The sequence below is a fragment of the Panulirus ornatus genome, chromosome 1 (assembly GCF_036320965.1).
Source record: "Panulirus ornatus isolate Po-2019 chromosome 1, ASM3632096v1, whole genome shotgun sequence".
In the NCBI taxonomy this organism is placed as follows: Eukaryota; Metazoa; Arthropoda; class Malacostraca; order Decapoda; family Palinuridae; genus Panulirus; species Panulirus ornatus.
In genome coordinates, this window is record NC_092224.1 from 23378183 (window position 1) to 23385903 (window position 7721).

General features: G+C 39.4%; 1 protein-coding gene across 2 annotated transcripts in view; it reads right to left on the reverse strand.

Annotated features, from left to right (window-relative positions):
- LOC139763053 (tyrosine-protein kinase receptor-like) overlaps nucleotides 1-4871 on the reverse strand; it is a 1458433-nt gene extending 1453562 nt beyond the window's left edge. For both annotated transcript variants that reach the window (XM_071688765.1, XM_071688676.1), the window contains exon 1: nucleotides 4639-4871. The gene's annotated coding sequence lies outside the window, so the exon portion shown is untranslated. The remainder of the gene's footprint in view (nucleotides 1-4638) is intronic.
- Nucleotides 4872-7721: the final 2850 nt, after the last annotated feature.

The following is a 7721-nucleotide window of genomic DNA, read 5'->3' on the forward strand; positions in this document are numbered from 1 at the left end:
GTACGAGGACAAGAAAGTAGAACAAAGGAACTCTGTAAAGAACATTGTGGACAAGGCAGGAGATAATCCAAAACTTTCCCCAGAACTTCACCAGGAGTAAATTGTCAGTTAAAGGGCAGTTAATAAGGCTAAGGTACTTAGACGGAAAAGTTTAGGACGATGTAAAGATACGAGAGGAACAGAATGCCAGGTTCAAATGTGTGTTCACAGTGGGAGACACTATAGCCCCAGTATCAACAAACGGAATGGCGAGATCCTGGGAAGTTTTAATACATCTTGAAAAGACAATAATAATGATACAGGGTCCAGACCCATACAAGGGTCATGGTTCTAATGAAATATCACCATATGTGCTGAAAATGTGTGCACTTAAACCATCGAAGTGTTGTTTAAGGTGTCGTGAGAGAGAGGAAAAGTGTCAAGGAAGTGGGAGAGGGCAAACTGCATGCGCAGTCTCCCTAAAGAGCGCGGTCTCTAAAATCATGGGAAGGGCAATTAGAGAGCAAACTGATGATAACGCACACAGGAGAAACTACCCAAGCAAAACACAAAACTGTTTCAAGGAAACGATATCATGTGTAAAAACTCAAAAAATCTCTGACTCTAGGAGACAGTTAGCTCCGCTTTAGACAAAAGAGGATGCTACCTGGATTGTCTGTGTCTGCTACGAAGTATTTGACACTGTACCACATAGGAAGCCGGTAAGAAAACTTGGCTTCTGGTAGGCATTGGAGGAAAACTACTGCGATGGACAGATTATATCATAGTAGAAGATAACAAAATGACAGGTGTCAAAAAAGCCTTTTCGAAATGCGTCGTTACCAGTCGCGTACCGCAGGGCCCTATTATACGACCACTGTTCTTCTTGGTCTCTGCGAATGACTTGCCTAATGAAAATGGCTCTACCGCAAGTATGTTTGGAGATGATGCCAGAGTCACGAGGAAGGCAAAATGCGAGGGGAATTACATACCTGTATGGGTACTTAGACGAGTTCCAAAGTAGTCTGATACTTGGGGGAAAATCGTCCCGAGGTTATACAAAATAATAACACAGCGAAAGATGGCCTCGATATGAATAACATCTTGCAGAAAAGGGGCAGCACAAATCACTCATATACCAACATCAGCGTGATCACTGTTGGAACCGCGTGGAATGGGTACTTGTAAGGTGGACGATGACGTGAACGGCTGCTCTATCTGCGTCTGTTTGCTGACAAACTAAACACTAATTTAAAGCTCCGGTAATACGGAAGATCATGTGGGGATTTCATAAGTTCTGTCGATTTGTTAAAAAGTGAATAGCCTACGTTTACGGTAAGTAGACCCATATTTTTCCCTAATATAAATATATGGTACAGTATCCCTTACCACTATCACCATATTCAAGAAGCAGAATTTAAAAAGTGCTTAATTTCACGCAAGTAACTTTTACTTTATTCTCGACACTGCAAAACAACAGCAAAATTCTAAGCTGGTTTCGAGCCGTAGCCTAACTCAGATGAACAACACATCAGCCAAAACTAGTTCCGATTTGTAGCCTAGCTTGCTGAAACCTTAACTATTCTAACTTTTTTATGAGGTTGAGTAATCTACAGAAAAAAACTGGGGACTTTTAAGCATTGGAAAAACATGAACTACAATATTCAAACCACTGAACCATACTCATATCCCAACCACACTGTTGTTCTCATGCTTTCATGTTCACATGTCAAATTTGTTGGTGGCACGTCCGTCACAACGGAGTCTGTGCCTTTAACTGCGATGAAAGAAATTTACACCACCTATGACAATCAGTGATGACTGCCAATAAAACGAACGAACAACTTCGCCAGTGTTAAGTTATAGTGACAATACCTCACCCCATCGTATGTTTAGAAAATGAAACTTTGACATAAAATATCTGACACATCTTAAATGCAACAGTTCGTCCAGATCAGACACTTAGCCTAGGACAAAGTGAGGAATTTTCCATAACTTGTACTCCCAACAATTCATTTGTTTCCGGCACTACTTTGTGCATTTCCTGCAGTTTTCCATGCAATTATATGTATATTTATTCTAGTAAATAGATCAAACTGGTGAATGAGAGAGTAAAAGTAACAAGTGTATACTTTTACGGTGTATGTGACTAGGAAGTGTTGAAAAATCGCTATTAATTTTTTTTTTTTTTCCGTTTGTGAGCGACCACGACACCGGCAACTAAATCAAGGCATCTCAGACATATATATATATATATATATATATATATATATATATATATATATATATATATATATATATATATATCTTAATGGGAATATGAACAGCTGGGTTGGCTGGGGGCCGAATGCTCACTCCAGGATGGTTTCCAGCAAGTACCCACAGTTACCCTGCTTCATTGCACCCATCTACTGCTTTTCAGCCTCTACACTCACTTATCTACAGATCTACAATGCATAGCTTGGCTACATCTCATCAACACGCCTCTGCTTTACTCCTAACCCTCCAACTGAGCAGTCTCTTGGTGTTCAGCGTCTGTTGGTGCAACCATACACTACCCAGCCTTCACCAGCATTCCTCGAGTTTGTTAACGGTTCATGGTTTCCTGTATAGCACGTTTCCAGTGTCGACTACACCTGCAGCAAATTTCTACGAGCCACCTTAAAAGCCCACAAGACATCACCGATGAAATTCAGTAACAGCCGAAAGTAAATACAAAGCGCTTCGCGGGATAACTTATTAGATCAACCCCCGGAGTAGTCAAACTCAAACTTTTATGTGGCTAATTAGCTCTCATCTAGACATATTCCCGTCCTCAGCGTAATCATAAAACTCTGATTAATAATAATTTGATACCGATCAATCAGTACTCAGAGGGTTTTGGCTACTTACTTTCAACAAGGTTTTGGGCTAAGTACTTTCAACAGCAACATCATGTGAAGCTAGCTTCAGTAGCTAATGAGTGACTACTTCTTAACCTTAATTAGTGCCAATGGTTTAGACAGTGAACCACAGCAAGGTATAACTGTTAAACACACGGTACTGAAAGTCAGACATTTAAATATACGATGCCATTAATTACTATGATACTAACCAGTGTCAGCATTTATACAAATAGTGCTATTGATTACTTCTGATACTAACCTGAGTGATTTATAAATACTACGCCATTAATAACCGATACTAATAAGTCATTATTTACTAAAATTCGTTGCGTTATGTATTCATTAACTGCTACCGCAATTATGTACTACATGGAATCCCGTGGTGTAGCGGTTAGCAATCCTGACTGTAAAGCATTCATGGACTGCCCATGGGCGAACGAAGAGGTTCAAATCCTGGTTGTGGCAGTTTGTGTGTGTGTGTGTGTGTATATATATATATATATATATATATATATATATATATATATATATATATAACCCTGTCGAAAGCCTTAAATATCTCGAGGGCAACTACACCTGACTTCCCAAAATCTTTCAGGGATGATGCCCAGACATTAGTACGAGGGATAAATATCACCACAGTGGATCTCATCTTATGGAAGCCATACTGGTGATCAGAGATTTTTCGTGCTTAAGGATATGGAAAATGAGGAGGGATTCAAAGACTTTGGAAACGGTAGGTGTTAAAGCAATGTCGAGGATGATTTTAATTACACGAGTCAGAACGGTCACCCTTCTTAGGCATGCTTCCAAGAAGGAAAAGTTTGTTTTTAAACAGAAGCGGATCAGTTCAGAGGCACACTATCAGTACACTGGGATAGATGCCATCAAGACCATAAGCCTTACTTGTGTTCAGAGAAAGAAGCGCTTTTTGGACAGTCCTCAAAGAGGTTACGGGAAAGGTGCATAAGATTAGTAAGGGAAACATCGAGGGTGAAGGAATGTTACAGTCATCCATGGTGGGGTTACGTTTAAGTGGATATGTTAAGTGAGGATTTTAAACGTTCTGCTTTCTGCTTAACTCACATTTCCCATGATCTTCCTAGCCCCTCCAATTCTTTGTACTCGCCATTTCCCCGACTAGCTGGCACCGGTGGGTCAATACTACCAATCCGAATACTTTAATTACACAATGAAATTATTTTTCATTAGTAAAACTTTTTACACATTCGTGAAAATCTTAATTCTGACGAGCTAATTGAATTACGTTCACAGGGGTCACAGGAGAGCTCAAAACCTCCGTCATATTTTAGTGTCGATCTAAAACACTCACACCAGGTCAACCTTACCTAACCCCCAAATAATGGCCGGCCGCCGACCAGTTTACACCAACTCATCCCAAAAGTGGCACAAATCACTGCCAATTAACATACTACAATGCAACTGGAGAACGAACATCAGTTAGATTTCAGGGATTAGAGAATGGCAGACCATAACATACTTCACCTGGATTTCCAAGGAAAATTAGCTCATCTAAATTATCGCAATAACACATTACTGAAACGGAACATGATACACGCGTACGAGTTCTCCAACGGCTCCAGTTAGACTATAATCTTTTAAAATCCCCCTTTCTCCCCGTATAAATATCCTATATAGGAATCTCGCTCATTTCAACAATTCTTCTACGGATAGTCAATAAATCAACAAATATGAAGTGGTGCTAACGAAATAAAAAATTACCTCTACCGTACTAATAAGCCCGTAATCTTACCTCAACCTCACAAACACTCTTGGTTCAACCACGCTACTGGCCCATGTGTCGTCCTCGTGTCGTCTCGAAAAGTCTGTGGCGGCCGTCGCTTCACATCACCACCTGACATCACTTCAACTCTCATGTCCGTAAACGCTAAAGTCGCTTGATCATCTGAGCAATAGTCAACGGTCACGCGCGGCCCCAGTCTTACACTCACAGTATGAAAACACATTCTTCCTCAAGTCACGACGTGCTCCTAAAGACAAGGTGCAGTTGCTATGCAGAGTTGCCAGGTTCCGATGACCATATTATCGTAAGGTTTGGACCAAACTACCGTATTGTTTTCGAACGATAATTTTGCCGGGTATGAACCACATAGTTTGTAATGCAGCGATGCATAATCTTATTTTGCTGATCAATTAATTTATATCATTCTAATATCTCTCCGATGTTATAAGCGATGGTATACTTTCCTCGAAGTGATTATTCTTGCACTTACCAAATATCAGTAACTCTCTGACTCCATGTAGATGTCCGGAACCTCCTCGGCAGTACTCGGGTACATAAAAACTTCGAAGTTAATATTTTGAATCATTATTCTTGAAGGCGTGAATGTTGCGTAGCTTTGATTTCGCTTGTCTTTGACACTCTACTTAGCTAACAACTCAAACAGTGGGGATTTTAATTGTGTTTTTGTCCATTTAGTTAATGTCTGAGAAGCATCGTTCACATTCGGCATTCGCATGGAGGAGTGAGGATGCTGCTGCTTGCACATTTGCAGTACATTCATATTTAGTCACTCCATCATTATCAAACACTGTCATTATGGTTCCCTAAAATTTGTCAGGGAACTTCCATTTGATCTTACCCTTATCTTTAACCATGTTTGTTATATCCCGGTGGATCCGTCCATGCCAGTTCTCAACTCATAAACAAATTCCTGAAGGGTTAAGTCATCTTTGCCAATAATTCTAAATGGACATCTTGCCAATGTGAGCAAAACTTCGCTCGTGCACTCCTTGGCAACCCAGTCGTCTAGCAATGCCAAGTCTGGACAGGATAGGGTCCCCAAAGTCAAACCTCTTTTTTATTTCTACAGCAGCAGTCACATGGAAGGATCCACACTTCAAACGGAATTCTCTCAACTCTGCTCTTATGCTGTATAGCTCGGGGTTGTCCATTGTTCTATTCAACAATGAGGCTCCTTTGTAAACTTGTTCAAACAGAAATTAACGCTAGTTACTTGGATCAGTATCAGCAAGAGATTTTATTACATGACTCCAGTTCATAGCTCGACCGTTATTTGCTATCCTAAGTAGTTTATCGAAAAAAGGCCTAATGGTCTCATCTAATACTCTGCCAAGGCGGGCTTTCCCAATTCCATTTATTTGATGGTACTGGTATTTTCATGTTTCCAGCTATGTTAGCTTGCTTTTGTATTAAGTATCTTTTGTTCTTGCTATCAAGAATGTTATTAATTCAACTCCTTTATGTTTCTTCCAATCATGTAGATGTATTTGCAGGTGTGTCTGCTGCCCTAATTACTAACTAAATTTGGATTTCATTAACTTTTATTTTCCTTTATATGCATTTGTTGTCTGGGGTTGTATGCTTGATTGCCACGGTAAGCTTGAATGACTTTCTTGTGAAGATGATAAGGTTGATGTAATCATATTTTAAAGAAAAGAAGATTAATATATCTTTTACATACCCATGATCCAGCCCCTACTTGTAATGGGCACGAAAGAAATTCTGTTTAACGCGTGCTTACACGAATTTTTACAATGGATACTCAAAAGATAAGTAATTCAGTTCAATACATTAATAAAAATCAAACAAACTTTTTTTCATATAAACATGTTACTTAGAGATAGCATTTCATGTGGTGTCATTCAGTAAAATTAAGTTATCCTAACTGTTCTTTGTATGTTCTCCTCGCCATATACTAACTTACGGGCAAGATGGCGCTAGCGCAGCCTTTGATACCTCTTAAAAGAATACTTGAAGACTATGGCAGGCGAATTTTTGAAGTAGATATACCTTGTGGTAGATATACAAAGGGTCGACCAAGTTTCACATCAAATCGAAGCAATTACGTCACTGTTTCCAACGGTTTGTGGTTGGTTGTTTGGATTTTACGCTTCGTACACACTGCCAGGGTCATCAAGTCCGTTAACGTCAAGTTATATCCATCAAACGAGAAAACTTTAACATCTTCTCCAGGTGTCGAGAATAATTTTAAAACACATACGCTCTCACTGTATATGTGGCATTTTCGTTCGAACTGTCATCCCTTCGACTACCTAACTGAGACACTGTTGCCAAATGTTACATTTTTTTCTCTCTTTTTAGCAGCTCTAATCGCTAACGCCATTAAAGGTTTTTATACACCGACAAAATAGATAATGATTTCATATTCCTTTTTTAACATTAAACGAAAGCATATTACAGAATTTTCTATAAAATCATATCGAATGTTTTTGTTCATCTAAATTTTCTTTCAACATTCATCATTAGCAACGAGTAACTGTGGAAACATTTTACCATTGTTTTACACTGGGTTGAATCAGCAAAAAAGTTCGACTACAAGCACCCTACAAACATAACAACCTTGTTCTAACGAGCAGTTGCTAATGGAATGAATATATGTACAATAATACAATGATTCACCACCTCTATGTATGAACTTGTTCAAAATGATTGGTAGAGGCTTTTTTATCAGGATGTGCTCGCTGTGTGTAGTACGCTGAAACGTAACTGAAAATTGTTGGTTGAACGGACGAGACTGATATTCCCGTTACGAACCTGGTGGTAGGTGTACCGAGCCAGTGTCTCTGAATCTCGAGACAGGGTTCGGTACAGCCGGCGTCAGGCAGGAGTATTCCATGGCTTTCTATCCGTGACTGGGCAAATCTTAAGAATACTAAATCGAATCCTTAACAGTATTGGGGTTATGGCAGGTTTTGGAACTAATCAGCCTACAGTATCCTTTTCAAGGAATAGTTAAAGCAGCTAAATACTATCATCAAACTTTTTGAAATGCTAGTACAAATAGGTAATTACTTGTTACCCGGGTCTTGTTGTAACAAGGTACGGTATAT